Source organism: Loxodonta africana, chromosome 4 (assembly GCF_030014295.1).
Source record: "Loxodonta africana isolate mLoxAfr1 chromosome 4, mLoxAfr1.hap2, whole genome shotgun sequence".
NCBI classification, from domain to species: Eukaryota; Metazoa; Chordata; class Mammalia; order Proboscidea; family Elephantidae; genus Loxodonta; species Loxodonta africana.
In genome coordinates this window covers 178636848-178661311 of record NC_087345.1, presented here as the reverse complement: position 1 = coordinate 178661311, position 24464 = coordinate 178636848, and positions in this window count along the sequence as shown.

Here is a 24464-nt window from a genome sequence, read left to right as displayed (position 1 = left end):
TGAGTGTGTGTTTGTGAGTGTGTGTGTCTGTGTGTGAGTGCATGTGTCTGTGTGTGAGTGTGTGCATACGATGGAGGAGGTACCCGGGGAGAGTTAGAAGGAAAGAAGCAGTGAAAGGGAGCATGAGCACAAAGAAGACAAATCATTTAGTTATGTCCTGGGCCTCCCATGCTGGCCTTGCCCACCAGCTTTAAACCCAGCCTTTCCTCGGCACAGGGGTTCCTGAGACCAGTTAAAATGTCTCTTCTGTCAGTCATGATCAATGGTTTTAAAACGGTAGAGATTTGGGAGATATTTCCCCTTTTCTTATCTCTCCTTCTTCCACAAAGAGAGACTGCTAGGGCCACTCAATCTAACAATAGATTAGATTTTCCTACCAGGCACTGATTTGCAGAAAAGTCTAATGTGCAGATTAAAAATGGACACTGCTGAGTGAAGCAATTTCCACCCTATGATATTTGAAAACACTGATAACTGCCATAGTAACCCACTTCCTGCATTTCGGCTTCCTCCAGCTATGGTCTTTACAGCTGTTTATTGTGGCCAAGAGGTCACACTGATACTTAAAATGTTGAGATGATGTTAGCTTTCTGAAGCTAGACAGAAATGTGGCTAGGACACTCCATGCGGATTTAATGCTTCTAAATTTAAAGTTATATTGATCTAAGAGATGCTATTGACAATTTGGAAGGTGAAAAATGACAGTTGCCATTTCCGTACTTAAAAAAATTTTTTTCAGGATTTACAGAAATTGAATGAACCCTAACACAATAAGCAGAAAACATAAACTGAGCTAAGGTAAATTGCCCATTTTTCAGATCAAAGTTACTTTCTGACACTACAGGTCAGGCTCAAGGGGGAAAAGAGAAGTTCAGTGTGCAATTGCAGGGCTGTGGGTGGTTATGAGGGAGATAAGCAGTTTGCATCTTGTGGATGGTGAAGAGGAGGAAGAGGACAGCAGGAGGAGGTAATCATGGAACCTTTAAATGATCATATTAGATGTGCAAGTCCAGGAAACACAGCAATTATGGAACACTTTATCAAATCGAGTTTGACCTTCTTAACGGCTCTATCATGTATGCATCTAACAAAACTTTTTTGAGTGCTATCATGAGTAAGGCCTAATGCTAGGAGTAGCACATGACTCCTGACCTCAAGGATATTATAGTTTATATGACAGTGATAAATATAACAAATAATTGCAGTAAAATGCTGCAGATACAATGACAGAACTTTGAAGGAAGTGTCAACATAATGATAGATTGAGGAAAAGAGTCAAGAAGGTTTGATAGATAACATGTTCCTTGGGCTAGATCTTAAAGTATGAGCTGTTTTTTCTTCCAGAAGGAGAGGGTGGAGGAAAGGGAGAAAAGTGCTCTAAGTTCATGGAAAAATCTGAGTAAATACACAAAGGCATGATGCAGCATGAGGCAATAGAGTCTCTGAGCAGCCAGTTCAATTAGGCAGAGCTATAGACATTGTCACTTTGAAGACTAAGGTGCACCTGAACCAAGCCATGGTATTTTCAGTGACCTCTTATGCATGCGAAAGTTTTTTTTTATAGACATTGTCACTTTGAAGACTAAGGTGCACCTGAACCAAGCCATGGTATTTTCAATGACCTCTTATGCATGCAAAAGCTGGACAATGAATAAAGAAGACCGAAGAAGAATTGATGCCTTTGAATTATGGCATTGGCGAAGCATATTGAGTATACCACAGGCTGCCAGAAGAATGAACAAATCTGTCTTGGAAGAAGTACAACCAGAATGTTCCTTAGAAGCAAGAACAGCAAGACTTTGTCTCACAAACTTTGGACATGTTATCAGGAGGGACCAGTCTCTGGAGAATGACATCATGCTTGGTATTTAGTTATCTAGTGCTGCTATGACAGAAATACCACGAGTGAATGACTTTAACAAAAATTAATTTTCTCACAGTTTTGGAGGCCAAAAGTCTGAATTCAGGGCACCAGCTCCAGGGGAAGACTTTCTCTTTCTGTGGGCTCTGTGGGAGGGCCTTTGTTATCAATCTTCCTCTGGTCTAGGAGCTCAGGTTCAGCTCACAGTGGGTCCAGTGAGTCCCCTAACTCATGCTGTAGTGATTTCCCCAGTTCCAGAATGCATAATTGGAATAGATACACCCAGCAACTTGCAGAACCCCCACGTTGGATCTCTGACAAGTGGAGTAAGGGCTATTATGATAGGAAATACCAGTGGAAGCCATTAGAACTGCCCCTATCTAGGAATATAGTAAACCAAAAGTAATACTGCATTTCTGGAGGGATTGCAGAGATTACTGCCATCATCAAGCACTTGAAGGATGCAGGGGTGGTGATTCCCACCACATCCTCATTCAACTCACCCATCTGGCCTGTGCAAAAAGCAGGTGGATCTTGGAGAATGACAGTGGATTATCAAAAATTTAACCAGGTGGTGACTCCAATTGCAGCTGCTATTCTAGATGTGGTTTCATTGCTTGAGCAAAAAAAACTCCTGGTACCTGGTATGCAGCTATTGATCTGGCTAATGCCTTTTACTCCATAAATATTTCAAAGGACCCCAAGAAGCAATTTGTTTTGCTGGCAAGGCTAGCAATACACCTTCACTGTGCTACCTCAGTGGTATATCAACTCTCCAGCCCTTTGTCATAATTTAGTCTGCACGGAACTTGGTCACATTTACCTTCCACAAGACATCACACTGGTCCATTACTTTGATGACATTATGCTGACTGGACCTAGTAAGGAAGTAGTGTCAATGACTCTGGACTTATTGGTAAAACATTTGTGCGCTAGAGGGTGAGAAATTAATCTGACAAAAATTCAGGTGCCTTCCACCTCAGTGAAATTTCTAGGGGTCCAGTGGTATGGAGCATGTCAAAATATTCCTTCTAAAGTGAAGGATAAGTTATTGCATCTGGCTGCTTCCACAACTAAAAAGGAGACACCACACCTGGTGGCCTCTGTGAGATTTGGAGGCAACATATCCCTCATAGTGTGTGTTACTCTGGCTTATTTATCAAGTGATTCAAAAAGCTGCTAGTTTTGAATGCACAGCAGCATCCATCATTAAATGGAAGTGGTGTATATGAGATCAGGCCCAAGCAGGACCCGAAGACACACTTAAGTTATAAGATGAAGGTGCCCAAATGCCCATGGTCTCCACTCCTGTCACATTACCTGCCCTCTCCCAGTCTGCGCCTATGGCCTCATGGGGAGTACTTACGATCAGTTGACTGAGGAAGAGAAAACTTGTGCCTGGTTTATAAATGGTTCTGTGTGATATGCAGGCAACACCACTACAGTCCCTTTCTGGGAACTCCCTGAAGGGGAATGGTGAAGGGAAAGAACTTCCGGCAGTGCACCTGGCTGTTCACTTTGCTTGGAAGGAGAAATGGCCACATGTGTGATTGTATACTGATTCGTGGGCTGTGGCCAGCGGTTTGGCTGAATGGTCGGGGACTTAAAAGAAAGAAAATTGGTGACAAGGGGGTGTGCGGAAGAGGTATGAGGATAGATCTCTCTGAATGTGCTAAAGAAGTGAAGATATTGTGTCTCATGTGAATGCTCACCAAAGGCTGACTTCAGCAAAGGAGGATTTTAACAATTAAGTAAATAGGATGATGTGTGTCCAGAGGTCTTAGTTCCAAAGCGAGGAATGCTTCCATCAAGGGATGACATTTGCTTGGACTGGAAGTTAAGAATGCTACTCAGCCACTTTGGGCTCCCCATACCTCTGGATCAACAGGCAAAGAAGGCAGTTACCACACTGGCTGAAGTAATTGATCCTGATTACCCAGAGTAAATTGAGTTGATGTTACATAATGGAGGTAAGAAAAGTATGTCTGGAATACAAGAGATCCCTTAGGGCATCTCTTAATACTGCCGTGCTCTGTGATTAAAGTCAATGGAAAACTACAGCAACCCAATTCTGACATGACTACTAATCACCCAGACCCTTCGAGGAATGAAGGTTTGGGTCACCTCACCAGGCAAAGAACCACGACCAGCTGAGGTGCTTGCTGAGGGTAAAGGGAATATGGAACAGGTAGTGGAAGAAGATAGTCCTAAATACCACATGACCAGTTGCAGAATGAGGACTGTAATTGTTATGTTTCTTCCTTGTATGTGTGTATCAAATATTTTTGTTTCCTTCACTTATAAAATATAAGATGTAAATAGGAATAGTGTGCTTTTGTATCATGTGTTAGTTGTATCTCATTAGGCACAAGTGTGACTTTATAATTATCTTTATTCAGAGATGTATACAGGTGCCAAGTTGACAAGGGGTGGACTGTAATGGTTAAGTTTCTGTGTCAACTTGGCAGGGCCATAATTCTAAGTGGTTTGGTGGTTATGATGTAGTTTGGTAGCTATGTAATGACATAATCCCCTCCATAATGAGATCTGATATAATGTAATCATCTCTATGATGAGATCTGTTATGAGCAGCCAATCAGGTGAAACGTAGTTTTCTTGGGGGCGTGGCCTGCTTCCAATATAGGTGAACTTCCTGGCAAAGCTCACTGGCTTTTGCTCACTCTGGATCCTGCAGCTGGCTGCCATTCATCTGACCTCTGGTTCTTGGGACTTGAGCTAGCAGCTTACCTGCCTATCTTGGGATCTGTCAGCCACCTCAGCCTGTGAACCAGAGGACTGCTGTTTAACCTACTGATCTGGGGTTCACCAGCTCCTGTAGCTACATGAGTCAGGAGAAGCCTCCAGCCTAACCCGACCTGTGGACTTGGGACTTTCCAACCTCAACAACTGCATGAGTCATTTCCTTGATATAAATCTCTCTCTATATATATATATATTACATGCATCACTAGTTTTGCTTCTCTAGAGAACCCAGCCTAAGACATCTGGTAAAGTAAAAGACCATCAAAGTGAGGAACACCCTAAATGAGAAGGACTGACACAGTGGCTACAACAATGGGTTCAAGCATAACAAGGATTTTGAGGATGGTGCAGGAATGGGCAGTGTTTTGTTCTGTTGTTCATAGGGTCGCTATGGGATGGAATTGACTCCATAGCATCTAATAACAACAACATAAAAATTGTAAGGGGTCCAATCATGGACAGTATTAAATGCCATGCTCAGCTTTATCCTATAAACCAGAGGCTGGCAAACTATCATTTGCAGGCCAAATCTATCCCACCACCTGTTTTTCTAAATAAAGTTTTATGGAAATACAGCCATGCTTGTTCATTTACATTATTATCTATTGCTACTTTCATGCTATAATGGCAGAGTTAAGTCCTCACAAAGGACACTGTATGGCCCATAAAGCCTAAAATATTTTACTATCTGGCCCTTTAAAAAAAAAAAAACTGGCAACCCCTGCATAGAGAAAAGGGAGTCATTGAAGGATTTTAACAAACAATAATGTTTTTTTAACTGCATTTTAGAAAATCACTCTGAGACCATGTGAGGGCTAGATTGGGAGAGGAAAACACTGTTTGGCAACTGAGACCACTGTAGTAGTCCAGGCAGGATCTGTCAGTTTAAAATCAGGCCAGAGCTGTAGTACTGAAAAGGAGATCAACAATAAGAATGTTAGAGAAAGAATCAACTGGACCAGGAAACTAATTGAATTTGAGGAGGATCCAACTTAGGGAAAAATATAGTAGGTTTAATTTTGCCATGATAGACTTCTACTTTTGGTATAGCTGATTAAGATCTTATTGAGCTGACTCTCCTTCATATAATAACAATAAGTTCAAGACAAATTAATTAAAAAAAAAACATAAGTATATAGAACTAGAGGGTACTAGACAGTAACCAAAAGTTGGTAGATTATGGATAGGAGTCAATACATGCAGAAAAAATAAAAATAAAAAACAGCAATGGGTAAGTTTCCTGTTTTGATGGCTTCCAAATTGAGGATAGACTCCAAGATTAAGTTCCCAGTCTTTCTGAAGGACCAGAGGAAACAGTATGAAGAAGCCACAGCCACTAGAGAGTGAGATGGGAATTCTAACAAAGAGTCAGAGAAAGGAAACCTGAATTTTGCTTACAAATGATCAGATCTCTGAACCATTCATACATGGGGCAGACTCAAGGATGGTGCAGGACCTGCGACGTTTCCTTCTCTTAGGCATAAAGTCACCATGAGTTGGAGCTGACTCCATGGCAATTAACAACAACAATGTTGCTCTGTCCCTAATAATTTTTTCCTCTGAAGTATATTTTATCTGATATTAATATAGTTACTCCTCTTTTTTTTTTTTTTTTGGTACAAGTTTTCACCACTATCTAAAAATAGACCCTTCCCATGAAACCTTTCAGTAAGTGGACATCACATGAAGCAAAGAAGCAATTACCATTAATTTATATGGGGAAATTTTTTGAGGAGTCCTAGGCTCAAAAAATAACCTACAAAATCATACCAAATAACAGAGAAAACTTAAAGTAACACTAACATATATAGTAAAAGCAGGGATGACATGATAAATAAATGGAGATAAAGCACAGATGCTCACATAGGTCAAAGCTATGGCACCTTGATGCCGAGACGCTGAGTGTAGTTCCGGGAAAGGAGCTCTGCCAGGACAAGCACATTGCCCCTGCCTGCGGGAGGCCCCTTTCCAGGGTTAGGGCTGCCACCCCCTGGGTCAACGCCCTCCCAGCTCCTGTGTCTCAGAGTGTCCAGCACCTAGGCCTTCCTGAAGGGACTGGGAGCAGCCTCCACAGCCCTGGAATGCCCGGGGCTAGGTGGAGAGGGAGCGAGGGGAGGGCAGAGGTTACAAGGAGCCTGGGAAGAAGCCAGGAAGGACCAGCCCCTGAAGAAGGACATCATGCTTCTTTAGAGGGTCAGCGAAAGAGAGGAAACCCGCAAGGAGATGAACTGACACAGTGGCTTCGACAATAGACTCAAGCATAACAAAGATTGTGAGGACAGTGCAGGACCCTGCACTGTTTCATCCTGTTGTAAACAGAGTCGTCATGAATAGGAATCAACTCAAGGACACCTAAGAGCAACAACATGTCATTGTATTTGATGTGAGTTTCTTTTAGACAGCATATTCTTGGGTGATATTTTTTACCCATTCTACCATTTGCTGACTTTTGATTGGTATATTTAGACGACTTACATTGAAAGTAATTATTGATATGTCAGGACTTAAAGACTGTTTCTTACCTGTTTCCTCTTTTCTCGACCACCTTTTCTTACATTCCTGTGGGTTAGTTGAACATTTTTTAGAGTTTCATTTTGACTTATTTATAGAGCTTTTAGTATATTGCTTCATACAGATTTTGTCAGTTGGTTTGTTTTAGACGTTGCTGTGGATATTATAGTACACACGCACAACTTATCACACTGCCAGTTTCGCCATCTTACCACTTTGAGTGAAGTGTAGAAACTTTACCTTCAGTTAAGTCCCTTTACCTTTTTGCTTTTTAAGTCGTAATTGTCTCAAACGTAGGAGAATTAATTAATTAGGAAATCCTGTGCATAAATTTAGCACCACATGTGATGGTGTTCTAATATTTGTACCAACCATCGAACAGGGTTTTAAAAACTCATGGGAAAGGGATACTACATTTACCCATTCCCGTGCGATCTTCTTTCCTTTCTGAGGTTCCAGTCCTCCTTCCGTTATTATTTTCTTTCTGTTTGGAGACATTCCTTTAGTCATTCTTTAAGTGTTGGTCTGTTGGTGATAAATTCTTAGTTTTCATTAATATGAGAATGTTTTTATTTTCTCTTCATTCCTGAAGGATATTTTTGCTGGCTATAGGATTCAATGTTGTCAATTCTTTCCTTTCTACACTTGAAAAAATATTGTACCACTTCTATTGGCCTGTAGAGTTTCAGATCAGAAATCTGCTGATTTTCAAACAGCTTTTCCCTTTAGAAAATCTTTCATTTCTCTCTGACCACTTTCAAGACATTTCACTTGTCATTAATTTCCATAGGTTTAATTATGTGTCTTGGCCTTTGTTGGGGGAGTTTACCCTATTTGAAATTCTCTGAGTTTTCTGAATCTTTAGGTTTAGGTTTATGTCTTTTGTCAAATTTGGCAGTTTTCAGTTATTGTCCCTTTGGATATTTTTTCAACCCAAAACTTTCTCCTTACCTGGCACTCTGATGACATTTTCATCTTTTCTTATTGTCCCACAGGTCCTTGAGACTCTGTTCTCTCTCTGTCTTAATCTATTTCCTTCCTGTTCAGATTGCATAGTTTCTGTTGTTCTATCTCTAAACTCGTAATTTTTTTCTTATTTATCTTGTTATTGAAGCCATCCATCCATTTTTTTAATTTCAGTTATTGTATTTTTCACTTCTATAATTTTCACGTGGTTCTTTTTATATTTTCTATTTATTTGGTGAAATTTTTCTCTTTTTTCCATTTGTTTCAAGAGCATTTATAATTCCTTGTAGAAGCATTTTTATGATGTTGTTGGTGTTAGTTGCCATCCATCAAGTCAGCTTCGACTCATGGTGACCTTATGTATAACAGAAGGAAACGTTGCCGAGTCCTGATCTTCATGATCATTGAAATGTTTGAGTCCATTGTTTTGGCTGTTGCGTCTATTCATCTCACTGAGGCTTTTCCCCCTTTTTGATGACTCTCTACTTTACCAAACATGATATCCTTTTCTAGTGACTGGTCTTCCCTGTTGAGGTATCCAAAGTAAGAGAGCTGGAGTTTGCCACCCTTACTTCTAAGGAGCATTCTGGTTGTATTTCTTCTAAGACTGGTTTGTTCATCCTTCTGGTATCCACGGTATATTCAATATTCTTCACCACATTCAATATTCTTTGCCAACACCACAGTTGAATGCATCAGTTTTCCTTTTGTCTTTCTTTTTCATTGTTCAACTTTCACATGCATATCAAGCAATTGAAAAAAAAAAAAGACTTGAATCAGGTACACCTTAATCATCAAAGTGATGCTTTTGCTTTTAAAACTTTAAAGAGGTCTTTTGCAGCAGATTTGCCCAATTCAATACATTACTTGATTTTTTTACTGTGCTTCCATAGACATTGATTATTGATTCAAGGACAATGAAATTCTTAAAAACTTCGTTTTTTTGTTTATTTATTATGATGTTATTTATCAGTCCACTTGTGAGGACTTTCATTTTCTTCATGTTCAGGTGTAATCCATACTGAAGGCTACAGTGTTTAACCTTCATCAATAAGTATATCAAGCGATCTTCATTTTCAGCAAGCAGGGTCATGTTCTCTGCATATCATACATTGTTAATGAGTCTTCCTCAATCCTGACATAGTCTTCATATAGTCCAGTTTCTCAGATTATTTGCTCAGCCAATAATTGAATAAGTGTGGTGAAAGGATTCAACCCAATTGCACAACGTTCCCAATTAGGAACCATGCAGTATCCCCTCGTTCTGCTTAAATGACTGCCCCTTGATCCATGTACAGGCTCCACATGAGCACAATTAAGTGTTCTGGAATTCCCATTCTTTGTAATGTTACCCATAATTTGTAATGATCCACACAGTTGAATGTCTTTGTGTAGCCAATAAAACACAGGTAAACATCTTTCTGCTATTCTCGGCTTTCAGGCAAGATCCATCTGACACCCAAAATGATAATCCTTGTTCCATGTCCTCTTCTGAATCTACCTTGTACTTCTGGCTGTTCCCTGTCAATGTACGGCTGCAGTCCTTTTTTGAATTATCTTCAACAAAATTTTGCTAACATGTAATATTAATAATATTGTTTGATAATTTCCTTATTCCATTTTATTGACTATCTTTGGAATGGACACAAATCAAAGGATCAATCCACCAAATGTGCATGCCCCAAACAACAGACATTCGAATACATAAAGCAAAAACTGTGAAAACTAAAAGGAGAACTAGACAAATCAGCCATTATACTTGATGATTTCATTATCCTATTCTCAACAATTTATTGAACTACTAAAAAGAAAATCAGAAGGATAAACACCAGAAGAGCAACTAGATAACTGGGAGCTCCTAAAAATTAAACATTTTGCTCATCAAAAGACTTTACTAAATGAGTAAAAAGAGAACTTACAGACTGGAAAAAAATTTTGGCTACGACATATCTGAAAAAGGTCTAATCTCTAAAATCTGTAGAATACTTCAACACCTCAATAATAAAAAGACAAATAATCCAATTAAAAAATAGGCAAAGGATATGAACAAATGGTTCACCAGAGAAGACATTCAAGCAGCTAACAGACATGTAAGGAAATGCTCGTTGTCATTAGCAATAAGAGAAAAGCAAATCAAAACTACAACGAGATACCATCTCACTCCGACATTACTGGCACTAATTAAAAAAAAAAAAAAACAGAAAATAACAAATGTTGGAGAGGTTGTGGGCAGATTGAAACTCTTACACACTGCTGGAGAGAATGTAAAATGCTACAACCATTTTGGAAAATGACATGGCACTTCCTTAAAAAGCTAGAAGTGGAAATACTATATGATCCAGCAATTCCACTCCTAGAAATATATCCTAGAGAAATAAGAGCCATCACATGAATAAACATATGCACACCCATGTTCATTGCAGCATTATTTACAATAGCAAAAAAAAATGGAAACAACCTAAGTGCCCATCAACAGATGAATGGATGAACATATTATGGTATGTACACACAATGGAATACTATGCAAAGATAAAGAACAATGATGAATCCACAAAACATCCCACAACATGGATGAATCTGGTGGGCATTATGCTGAGTGAAATAAGTCAATCACAAAAGGACAAATATTATATGAGACCACTATTATAAAAACCCAAGAAGAGGTTTACACACAGAAGAAAACAATCTTTGATTGTTACAAGGGAGTTGGGTGGAGAAGGGAAATCACTGACTAGATAGTAGACAAGTGTTTACTTTGGTGAAGGGAAAGACAGCATACAATACAGGGAAAGTCAGCACAACTTGACCAAGGCAAAGCCACAGAAGCTTCCTAGACAGATCCAAATACATTGAAGAACTTATTCTGGGGCTGAGGGTTAGGGACTATGGTCTCAGGGGACGTCTAGGTCAATTGGCATAACATGGCTCATGAAGAAGATGTTCTACATCTTACTTTGGTGAGTAGCATCTGGAGTCTTAAAAGCTTGCAAGTGGCCATCTAAAAATACACATGTTGGTCCCACCACATTCAAAGCAAAGGAGAATGAAGAAAAGAACTAATAGACCACATGAACTATAGCCTCCATCAACCTGATCTCAGGAGAACAAGATGGTGTCTGGCTACCACCACTGACCACTCTGACATGGACCACAATAGACAATTCCAGACAGAGCAGGAGAAAAATGTAGACCAAAATTCAAATGCACAAAAAAAGATCAGACTTACTGGTCTGACAGAGGTTGGCGGGACCCCTGAGACTATCACCCCAGATACCCTGCAAACTCATAACTGAAACCACTCCCAAAGTTCATCTTTCAGCCAAAGATTAGACAGGCCTATAAAACAAACAATAACACACATAAGGACCACACTTCTCATTTTAATCAAGTATAGGTAACCAAATGGCCAACAACTGCTCAAAAGCAAAAACGAGATGGCAGGAAGGGACAGGAAAACTGGGTGAATGGACATGGTGAACGGGGGGTGGAAAGGGAAAGGAGGAGAGTGTGATACATTGCAAGGACTGCAACCAATGTCACAAAACAATTTGTGAATGAATTTTTGAATGAGAAGCTCATTTGTGCTGTAAGCTTTCACCTAAAACACAATAAAATCTAAAAAAGAAAAAAAAATTGGAAGGATAGGAAAGTATTGAAAATACCATTAACTAACAAGATTAATTTGATCGAAGAATAATTGATGTCTTCGAATTATGGTGTTGGTGAAGAATATTGAGTATATCATGGACTGCCAGAAGAATAAATAAATCTGTCTTGGAAGAAGCACAGCCAGAATGCTCTTTAGAAGTGAGGATGGCAAGACTTGACCACACATACTTTGGATATGTTATCAGGGGGATCAGTCTCTGGTGAATGACATCATGCTTGGTAAAGAAGAAGACCCTCAGTGAGATGGGTTGACACAGCAGCTACCGCAATGGGTTCAAACATAGCAACGATTGTGAGAATGGTGTGGGACCAGACAGTGTTTTGTTCTGTTGTACATGGGGTCTCTATGAGTCAGAACTGACTCAATGGCACCTAACAACAATGACATTTGACTTTTATAGTATAGTCCACCCTTACAACAGCAGAATGGATGCTCTTTTTAAGCACTCAGAACATTCACTTAGATGGACCATATATAAAACTTGAGAAACTTAAAATAACTGAAGTCATATAGTGTATATTCCATGAGCATAATGGGATAGAAGTAGAAATCAATAGAGATAACAGGAAAGAGTCCAAACACTTGGAAATTAAACAACACATTTCTAAATAACGCACGAATCAAAGAGGAAGTATTAAAAGTAATTTAAAAATATGTGAAACTGGATGAAAATTCAAATAACCATACCAAAACTTTGATATTCAGCTAAAGCATTGCTGAGAAGGAAATTTGTAGTAGGTAAAGCTTACGTTAGAAAATAAGACCAAAGGACTAACGGACCACCTGCACCACAGCCTACATGACCCCTTAGACTGGAAGAATAGATCGTACCTCGCTACCACTACTGACTGCTCTGACTAAGATCACAATAGAAGGTCTGGGACAAACCAGGAGAAAAATGTAAAACAAGCAATCAAATTTACAGAGACTGATAGAGACTGGAGGAACCCCTGAGACTATAGCCCTAAGACACCCCTCTGACTTGGAACCGCAAAAACCACCTTTCGGCCAAACAATAGGCATATAAAATAAACAATAACACCTGAAAAGAACATGCTCCATCAAACAAACAATTATATGAGACCAAAAGGGCAACATTTACCCAAAAGCAAAGAAGTCAGGGAGGGGTAGGAAAGTCAGATGAAAGGAAACAAGGAACCCAGTGCAGAAAAGGGCAGAGTGTTGACACAGTATGGGAATTGCAGCTAAATGTCATGGAACACTTTGTGTACAATTTGTTGAATGAGAAACGAATATGCTTAGTAAACTTTCACCTAAAACACAATAAAATACTTTTTAAAAAAAAGAAAATGAAAAATGCATCCATCGATGAGCTACGCAGCAACTTCAAGTGGCCTAATATACATGTAATTGGAATCTCTAAAGGTGGGGGTATGTGGGAGGCAAAAATAATTGAAGAAACAATGGCTGAAATTTTTCAAAAATTTGATGAATGCAAAGATCCAAGAAGTTCTATAACCTCCAAACACAAGGAAATAAAATAAATTATACTCAAGCACCACATAATCAACTTGCTCAACATTAATGATAACGAGAAAAACCGCAACAGCAACCAGAGGAAAAAAACGAGTTATGTACAGAGGAGCAAAGATAAGGATGAAGTAGATTTCTCATCAGAAACAATATAATAAATAAATAAAAACGAACAAACTACAGTTGCCATTGACTCAATTGTGACTCTTGGGGACTCCATGTGTTGCAGAGTAGAACTGTGCTCCATAGTGTTTTACTGGCTGTGACTTTTTGGAAACAGATCACCAGGTTTTTCTTTCAAAACACCTCTGGTTGGGTTTGAACCACCAACCTTTTGGTTAGTAGTTGAACATTTAACCATTTGTCCCACAGAACTCCCAGAAAAAACTCCAAAGCATGCAAAAACATGGATGAATCTCACAAATATAATATTAAGCTGAACAAGGTACAAAAGCAAAAAAGAAGAAAAAGAAACATCGCAAATCTATAACCTAAACTCCTACTTCAATGAACTAGGAAAAGAAGAGCTAAATAAATCCAAAACGATCAGAAGAAAGGAAATAATAAATCTAAGGACTGAAATCAATGAAATTGAAGACAGGAAAACAATAGAAAAAATAAAAAAGACAAAAATTTGATTCTTAAAAAAAAATCATTAACATTAATAAACTTCTAGCTAGATGGACAAAGATAAAAAGAGAGAAGACACAAATTACCAGTCTCAAAGAGTGAAATTAGGATTTTACTACAGGTCCTGATGTCATTAAAAGGATAATAAGGGAATACTATGAATAACTTTAGAGTCCCTTGGTGGTGCAAATGGTTAAGTGCTCAACTAGTAGCTGAAAGGTTGGCAGTTTGAACCCACCAGAGGCACCTGAGAAGACAGGCCTGATAATCTGCTTCTGAAAGGTCACGGCCTTGAAAACTCTGTGAACAAGTTCTACTCTGCACACATGGAGTCGGCATGAGTTGGAATTGACTCAATGGCAACTAACAATGACAACAAAAACATGAACAACTTTATACTTATAAATTTGACAACTTAGGAGAAATAGAACAATTCTTCACAAACCACAAACAACGCACACATTATACATTTTTTGCCAATCATGAAACCCCCCCAGTGTGTTATTTTTGTAAGTTTACCAAGCCAATTATTCTTACACATTGCTGACCTCAATTTCTTTTTCTGATCACGTGGAAACTTCATTTGAGGTAGGTGTTATCAACTTAAATTAATAGAAACAAATGCACAGTATCAATTGTTTATTTTCCTATTAATGGGAAACTACCAAACTCGATCCATGACTTCTTGACCATGGCTTATACTTTTATTATACAATTGTGATCAAAAGCAACATTTGGGGACTACTTTTATACACATAAGGAGGAGATTAAAGAAAATAAACAGAAGAAAAGACAATGAACAGAGTTATATGATTTACCTGTAATGTGGGAGGACGGGTGAATGAGGCCTAAATTTGTTACTGGAAGTGTTCCGTAAGACATGCACAATACATGCATGACTGTGCTATGCCGGAACTGTTCTACTTAATTTCTTCATTTCCTCATGTTATCTGTGTGGGTGCATTATTTGTGAAAAACACAGTAATCAAGACAATCAATATGGAATAGATAACCTGAATATTTTCATACATCTACTCTTCACTTATCAACTCTTCACCCCACGTTTCTCATTTATGACAGTAGTAAAAAAATCTACTATCCCACTACCTTGTGCATGAACAATGTATGTCTGGCAGTAACACTTTAATGATCAGTGGGACATACAGCATCCACCTACATTTTCTGCCTTTCAGGTCCAGAGGGACATGTATGTCCCACATAATATTTTGTGACCTGATGTGGTCATTGTCCATTTTTGTATAATGCCAATTTTCACATAACGACCTGGTTTTTGGAACCTAACCATGTCGATAAGTGAGGAGTGGGTATACTTACTGAAGAAATTGAATTTGTAGTTTGGAAATCTCAAAAGAAAGAAATTTCCAAGCCCAGGTGGTTTTACTGAAGAATTAAAAATAAAAATAAAAAAACATTAAAAAAATTATCATGCAATTTTACACAATCTCTTCCAGAAAACAGAAGAGAGAATACTTCCAAACTCATTTTATGAGGCCAATATTAACCTGACAGAACAAACCAGACAAAATAACAAGAAAAAAGAAGAAAATTATAAACCAACAATTACATAGGGTTAGATTAAAAAAAAAAAAAAAAAAAAAAATATTAGCAAATCAACGCAGAAGTATATAAAAAGAACACACTATGACCAAGTAGGATTTATTGCAGGTACATAAAGCTAGTTCAATATCTGAAAAATAATCAATGTAATGCCATATCATCAGACTAAAAAAGAAAAGATCATATGATCAAAAGACACTGATAAGAAAATGAAAAGGCAAGCCATAGACTGGAAGAAAATATATGCAAACCATATGTGCTATAAGAGAGTTATATCAAAATATACAAAGAACAACTCTGTAGGACAAAAGAGGTGGACAAAAGGCATCTTGATCAAAGAAGATATATGAAGGAAAATAACCACATGTAATGTAACTAAAAAAAAAAAAAAAAACCTGTTGCCATCAAGGGGATTCCGACTCATAGCAAACCTATGTAAGGAGTCATTATGAGATGCAAATAAAAACCACAGTGAGATGTCACTACACTCCCACTAGAATAGTTAAGATTATAAAGGCTGCCATAACCAAAGATGGAGAGAATGTGGAACAACTGGAACTCAGAGACATTGCCAGTGGGAGTTAAAAATGGTACAGGTACTTTGGAAAACATTTTAGCAGTTCTTGTGAAGTTAAACATGGATAAACAAAAAGTCTCATCTTCATGTATCGGAATACTACTAAGCAGTAAAAGAAACAGACTTACACATTCAAGAACCTCAAAAATAGACTGAATGAAAGAATCCTTACATGAAAGATTTCATTTATATAAAAGTATTTCTATAAAGGTATTTATGTTGGGGATAAAAAAATCACAACAGTGGTTCCTAGGAAAATCCATGGGGAACTTGGATTACACAGAAACGTGAATTTATCAAAACTCATCAAATATGACTTAAGATTTTCTATTTCATTATAAATTTTACCTCAAAAGAAATAAAACTCTAAGTGCTTTTTGGAACTGCTTTATAAATATTCATGTTAAAGTATTTAGGGGGAAGCGTACTGGTTTTGGCTTTTGGTACTGATAGCTGCAATTTCCTTTGAAATTTACCCAAAAATAAAATGAATTGATAAAGGGATAACCCAGTACCATTGAGTCGATTCCAACTCATAGCGACCCTATAGGACAGAGTAAAGCTGCCCCATAGAGTTTCCAAGGAGCGCCTGGCAGATTTGAACTTCCGACCCTTTGGTTAGCAGCCGTAGCACTTAACCACTATGCCACCAGGGTTTCTGATAAAGGGATAGAGGGGAAAATAAATAGATATGTGATACATCAATAATAGTAAAATGTTTATGGTTAAAGGTAGGTAGTGGGCAAATGGTTTTCGCTGTAAAAATCCTTCAGGTTTTTTGTGGGCTTGAAATTTTTTATAATCAAATTAGTGAAAAAATAAATTTTGACTTAATGGGTTTTGTGTCATTCAGGAGATCTAGGACTTTCAGGTGGCAGAGTCTGGAGTTCAGCACATAAGCTGGCTCTGGAGATACAATTTAGAAAGCTATCAGCAAGTGTTTCAGAGGGTGCAAACTAAAATTCCTGCAGGAGCCAGGCAGTTAATGTGATTGAGCAAAATGGGCTGGGAGAGGATCGGGCTGACCTGGACTGAGCTCTACAAACACAGCAGCTGCTCTCTAGCTCCAGCTAATTGCAATGCAAAAATACTGGTCCGGTTTTGCTTGATATTCTAATGTTTTCAAGAAAAGGAGGTAAAAATCTGAATTTTAAACCGCCTGTCTTATAATGCTTGTCAGCATTTCAATTTTTAATTTAAAACAATATAACATTTTTTTTTAAAGGCATCCTTGGAAGTGGTGTTTGAGGTTCTGGTAAACTTCTATTCTTATCAAGTCTGCTGCAATGATTGCCCCACTCGGCTGACCTAGGAGACCTGCTCCAGCCATATGTCATTTACTGACAGCCTTGAACCCACTGTCCAAATGATCAAATTTATTTGGCTAGTCCCTAGAGGAACCACACAATTTTTAATGAATTCTTCCTCCCACAGGCAGCGTTTAGTTAGATGGAGTATTGCTGGATTTTTCTTCTCTAGCACATTTGGAAATTTTTGAAATACAGAATACGATCACTAAAAAAAAAATTACAGAAAATATACACTGCATCACAAATACATCAGCCGTTAAAAGAGTCCATTGCCTGTGCTTACTGAAAATTCCTGGACAATTTCTCTTGTAAAACCTGATGTGTTGTCCTTACCTGTCTAAAGTAGATTGACGTCCACATGTGACTAGACAAAAAGATTCTGCAAAGAAAAATGGATTGAAGTGAATAGTAATAATACAAGCATAAGACTTCAGCAAGAAAACGGCAGAACTGACACTTGTACAGCTTATTCAGGTTGTGACAGCAACACAATCAGTCCCTGCAAGATGTTGTAACCGTGAGTAAGAAAGTAACTGTTATCATGAAGAGACTCCTCTACGAAGGGAGAATTTTGGAACTAGACATTTGGAAGCATCACTAAACAGTTCCACTTCTGAGAACAATGTGTGTCATGTAAGGATACTGGGTAGCACAAGGAGAAGGCCAGGGAAGAGAGGACAATTAATAATGATGGTCAGAACTTTGGTGAGTAGTGTCTAGGGTCTTAAAAGCTTAGGAGCAGCCATCTAAGATATGTCTTTTGGTCTCATTCCACCTGGAACAAAAGAGAATGAAGAAAACCAAAAACGCAAGGAAAATACTAGCCCAAAGGACTAAAGTAGCAAATGAACCAAAGACTCCACCAGCCTGAGATCAGAAGAACTAGATGGTGCCTGGCTACCACCTATAACCACCCTGACAAGGAACGCAACAGAGAGTCCCAGACAGAGCAGGAGAAAAACTTAAAACAGAATTCAAATTCGTGTAAAAAGGCCAGACTTAATGGTCTGAGAGAGACTGGAGGAACCCCTGAAACTGTGGCCCCCAGAAGCTCTGATACCCAAAACTGAAACCATTCCCAAAGCCCAATCTTCAGACAAAGATTAGACAGGACTATACAACAAAAAATAATACATGTAAGGAGTGTGCTTCTTAGTTCAATCAGATATACAAGACCAAAAGGGCAGTTCCTGTCCAAAAGCAGGATGAGAAGGCAGGAAGGTATAGGAACTGAATGGACACAGGAAACCCAGGGTGGGAAGGGGGAGTGTGTTGTCACATTGTGGGGATTGCAACCAATGTCACAAGACAATATGTGTATAAATTTTTGTATGAGAAATTAATGAGCTGTAAACTTTCACATAAAGCAAAATTAAAAAAAAGAAAGAAAGAAAAAATAATAATGATGGGCAGAGAGTTTTGATTAGAGCTTGCAACAAGAATGTCATGACCAGACTAAAAAGTAAGTAGGTACTGTAATGGAAACCTCCATAAATTTTCAAAGGATTCAAAATTCATACAAAGTAAGTTCTCTGACTACAATGTAAATAAATTAAAAGCCAACAGCAGAAAGATGAAACTACACAATTCTAAAAAACCTTGAAGTCAAAGGAAAAAAATCAAAAGAGAAATCAGAAAGTGTTGTGAAGTGATTGAAAATGATAGCAAGATGTATCAAAACTTATATGATGCTGCTAAGGCAGTACTTAGAAAAAAATTTATAGTACCAAATGCCAAGTTAGAAGAGAAAGCCTTAAAGACTTCATTGTCAGTTTCCACCTTAAGAAACCAGAAACAACAACAACAACAACAAATTAATCAGAAGAAAGAAAATTAATAAAATTGGAGCAGAAAACAATAAAAAATAGAAAAATCAATTAACCGAAAAGTTGTTTTTTTAAGAATATCAATAACATTGATAAGCCTATAGCCAGATTGATCAGAAAAAAAAGAAAAAAAAATACAGATTACCAATATCAGGAATAGAAGTGGAGACATCACTAAAGATTCCACAGACAGTAAAAAGATAAGGGAACAATATGAACAATATTATGTCAAAAAATTCAACAATTTAGACGAAATGAACGAACTCTTAATAAACACGAACCATTCAAAAAAACCAAAAAACAAACCCAGTGCCGTCGATTCGATTCCGACTCCTAGTGACCCTATAGGACAGAGTAGAACTGCCCCATAGAGTTTCCAAGGAGCGCCTGGCAGATTCGAACTGCCAACCCTTTGATTAGCAGCCATAGCCCTTAACCACTACACTACCAGCATTTCTCACAAACCATCAAGATGACTCAAATATAAGTAGATAACCTGAATAGCCTTGTAGTTGTTGTTGTTAGGTGCCGTTGAGTTGGTTTCTACTCATAGTGACCCTATATACAACAGAACGAAACCCTGCCTGGTCCTGTGCCATTCTAACAATCGTTGTCATGCTTCAGCCGATTATTGCAGCCACTGTGTCAATACATCTCATTTAGGGTCTTCCTCTTTTTCTCTGATCCTCTATTTTACCAAGTATGATGTCCTTCTCCAGGAACTGGTCCCTCCTGATAAAGTGTCCGAAGTATGAGAGATGTAGTCTTGCCGTCCTCACTTCCAAGGAGCATCCCAGCTTCTTCCAAGACAGATTTGTTTGTTCTGCCAGCAGTCTGTGGTATATTCAATATTCTTCACCAACACCATAACACAAAGGTGTCAATTCTTCTTCGGTCTTCCTTATTCATTGTCCAGCTTTTGCATGCATATGAAGCGATTGAAAATACCAAGGCTTGGCTCAGGAGCACCTTAGAACTCATAGTGACATCTTTGCTTTTGAACACTTTAAAGAGGTCCTTTGCAGCAGATTTACCCAAAGCAACACATCATTTGATTTCCTGACCACTGCTCCCATGGGCTTTGATTGTGACTGCAAGTAAAATGAAATCCTTGGTAACTTCAATCTTTTTTCCTTTTATCATGATGTTGCTTACTGGTCCAGTTTTGAGGATTTTTATTATCTTAATATGTTGAGGTGTAATCCATATTGAAGGCTGTAGTCTTTGATCACCAGAAAGTGCTTCAAGTCCTCTTCACTTTCAGCAAGCAAGGTTGTGTAATCTGCATATCACAGGCTGTTAATTTGTCTTCCTTCAATCCTGATGCTGCCTGCATTCTTCTTCATGTAGTCCAGCTTCTCAGATATTTCCTCCTCATGCAGATTGAATAAGTATGGTGAAAGGCTACAATACTGTGAGGTCCACATGTATAAAAAAGTTACCATTTATGTTGTAGAAAAAAGGTATATGCACCGGCGGTCATGGTCCCCAAACCTTCTGTTGGCCCAGGACAGGAACCATTCCCGAAGACAACTCATCAGACATGAAAGGGACTGGCCAGTGGGTAGGAGAGAGATGCTGATGAAGAGTGAGCTATTTGTATCGGGTGGACACTTGAGACTGTGTTGGCATCTCCTGTCTGGAGGGGGGATGGGAGGATAGAGAGAGTTGGAAGCTGGCAGAATTGTCACGAAAGGAGAGACTGGAAGGGCTGACTCATTAGGGGGAGAGCAAGTGGGAGTACGGAGTAAGGTGTATATAAACTTATATGTGACAGTCTGACCTGATTTGTAAACGTTCACTTGAAGCTCAAAAAACTTAAAAAAAAAAAAAAAAAAAAAAAGGTATATGCAGTGAAGAGTTTGTTCGTCTTGCAAAATTCTATCATGCAATCTTGGGTGTCGTTTCTATCACCAGGGCTGTATTTTCCAACTACCGATCCTTTTTGTTTGCTTCCAACTTTCTCATTCCAATCACCAGTAATTACCAATGCACCCTGATTGCATGTTTGATCAACTTCAGACTGCAGAAGCTGGTAAATATCTTCAATTTCCTCATCTTTGGCCTTAGTGATTTATGCATAAATTTGAATAATAGTCGTATTAACTGGTCTTCCTTGTAGGCATATGGATATTTTCCTATCGCTGACAGTGTTGTACTTCAAGATTGGTCTTGAAATGTTCTTTTTGACAATGAATATGATGCCATCCTCTTCAATTTGTCCTTCCTGGAATAGTAGACCATATGATTACCCGATTCAAAATGGCCAATACCAGTCCATTGCGGCTCATTAATGCCTAGGATATCGATCTTTATGTGTTCCATTTCATTTTTGAAGACTTCCGATTTTCCTAGAGTCATACTTCACATTCCATGTTCCAATTATTAGTGTATGTTTGCAGCTGTTTCTTCTCATTTTGAGTCATGCCACATCAGCAAATGAAGGTCCCAAAAGCTTGACTCCACCCACATCATTAAGGTCAACTCTACTTTGAGGCAGCAGCTCTTCCCCAGTCACCTTTTTAGTGCCTTCCAACCTGAGGGGCTCGTCTTCCTTGGCACTATGCTAGGTAATGTTCCACTGCTATTCATACATTTTTCACTGGCCAGGTTTTTCAGAAGCAGACTGCCAGTTCTTTCTTCCTAGTCTGTCTTAGTCTAGAAGCTCTGCTGAAACCTGTCCGTCACAGGTGACCCTGATGGTATTTGAAATACCAGTGGCATAGCTTCCAGTGTCACATGCAAGCTACCACAGCACAACAAACTGACAGACACATGGGGGAATAGCCTCCCATCTATTACATAAATTGAGTTTACAGTGAAAAACTTTCCCACAAAGAAAACTCCAGGCTTGGGTGACTTCACTGGTGAAATTCTATCAAAACATTAAGGAAGAAATAATATCATTTCTACACAAACTTTTCCAGAAAACCAAAGAAAAGGAAAGTCTTTTCCATCTGTTTTATAAGGTCAAAGTTACCTTAATACCAAAACCATACAAATACAATACAAGAAAACTACAGACAATTATCCCTCATAAATGTAGACCAAAAAAAAAAACCTTAACAAAATATTAGCAAATCAAAACCACTAATATAAAAAAGAACAATACATTATGACAGAATGGGGTTCATCCCAGGTGTGTATTAACAAATTACCAAAAAAAAAAAATCCATATTATTATCTCAATAAGCACAAGCAAAACAAAGCATTTGAAACAGTTCTACATCCATTCCTAATAAAAACTCTTCCATAATCAATGAATAGAAGAAAAATTTCTCAACTTGATAAATGGCATCTATGAAAAACATACAGTAACATCATAGTTAATGCTAAGACACTGACCGCTTTTCTCCTCAGTCAGGAAAAAGATAAAGGACTCACTTTCACCACTTTTATTCAGTATTGTACTAGATGTTCTAACCAGTGCAATAAGGCAAGATAAGGAAATGAATGATAAATAACATGATCATCTATGTAGAAAATCCAGCAGAATCCATAAAAAAGCTATAGACTAATAAGTGGATCTATGAAAGCTACAGCTGTATATTATCTATCTCTATACACCAACTGTAAAAATCAGAAATTGGAATTTTAAAAAAAAGTACCATTGTATTGTGGAGGATTTACAAACCCAACACAATTTCAATTATAGTGCCAGTAGGCTTTTTTTTTTAAGAAATTGACATGCTGGTTTTGACATTTCTGTGAAAACTCAAAGGATCTATAATTTTCAAAACAGCTTTCAAAAAAGAACAAATTTGGAGGACCAATACTACCTATTGCAAGATTTATTTAAGCTTCATTAATCAAAACAGCAAAGAACTAGTGTAAAGAAAGACAAATAAATCAATGTAACAGAATAGGAATTCCATAAATATGCCCACATATATACGAACTACTGATTTTTGTCAAATGTTCAAGGGAAATTCATTGAGGAAAGATAGCCTTTCCAAGAAAGAATACTGAAGCAATTGGTTATCTACATGCAAAAAAAGAGGAAGAAAAATAACTTTGATCCATACTACAAACCATATTAAAAAATGTTATTCAAAATGAATAATAGACCTAAATGTAAAACCATTTTACATCTTACAATTTATGGAAGAAAACATAGACTAGGAGAGTCTTTGTACCTTTGGGTTAACTAAAAAACCAAACCACTGCCACCAACTTGATTCTGACTCATAGCAACCCTATAGCACAGAGTAGGACAGCCCCCATACGGTTTCAAGGCTATAAATCTTTATGGAAACAGTCTGTCACATCTTTCTTCTGAGGAGCAGCTGGTGGTTCCTAACCGCTGACCTTTCAGTTAGCAGCCAAGCAGTTAACCACTGTGCCACCGGTGATCCTATATCTTAGGGTCAGGCAAAAAATTTCTCATATTTGACACCAAAGCATGATCCATAAAAGAACAAACTGATAAACTTGACTTGGCCAGTATTAAACTTTTTACTCTTTGAAAGGTACTATTAAGAGGATGAAAAGACAGTTCACAGATTTTTTTTTTTTTTTTCACAGACTGGGGGAAAATATCTGCAAGCCATATATCTGATAAAAACTTTTACTCAGAGCTCATAAAGAACTCTCAACTTTCAATAAAATGGACCAAAGATCTGAATGGACACTGAACCAAAGAGGATATATAAATGGCAAATAAACACTTGAACGTATGCTCAGTATTATCAGTCATTAGTTAAATACAAATGAAAGCTGCAAAGAGAAGTCACTAGACACTTCTTATAATACCTAAAATTTAAAAATCTGACTATGCTAAGTGATGGTGAGAATGTGGAGCAAATGGAACCCTCATACACTGTTGGTGGGAACATGAACAGTCCAAAACATTGGAAAGCCATTCGGTAGTTTCTTAAAAAGTTAAAAAGGCATCTACCATATGATCTAGCCTCTCACTCCTAGGTATTTACCCAAAAGAAATGAAAGTATGTTTCTACACAAAGGCTCATACATGAATGTTCATAACAGCTTTATTTGTAATAGCCTAAAACTGGAAACAATCTAAATGTCCATACAGGCAAATGGCTAAACAAATGTAGTATATCTACATAGCTAAAAACTACCCAGCAAAAAAAGGAATGAACTACTGATACATGCAATAGCATGAATGGATCTCAAAATAATTATTAGGAATGAAAGAAGCCAGACCAAAAAAAATGAGTACATACTATATGGTTGCATTTAGATCAAATTCTAGAAAATGTAAATAAATCTTTAGGGACAGAAAGCAGATCAGTGGTTACCTGGAGATGAGGGT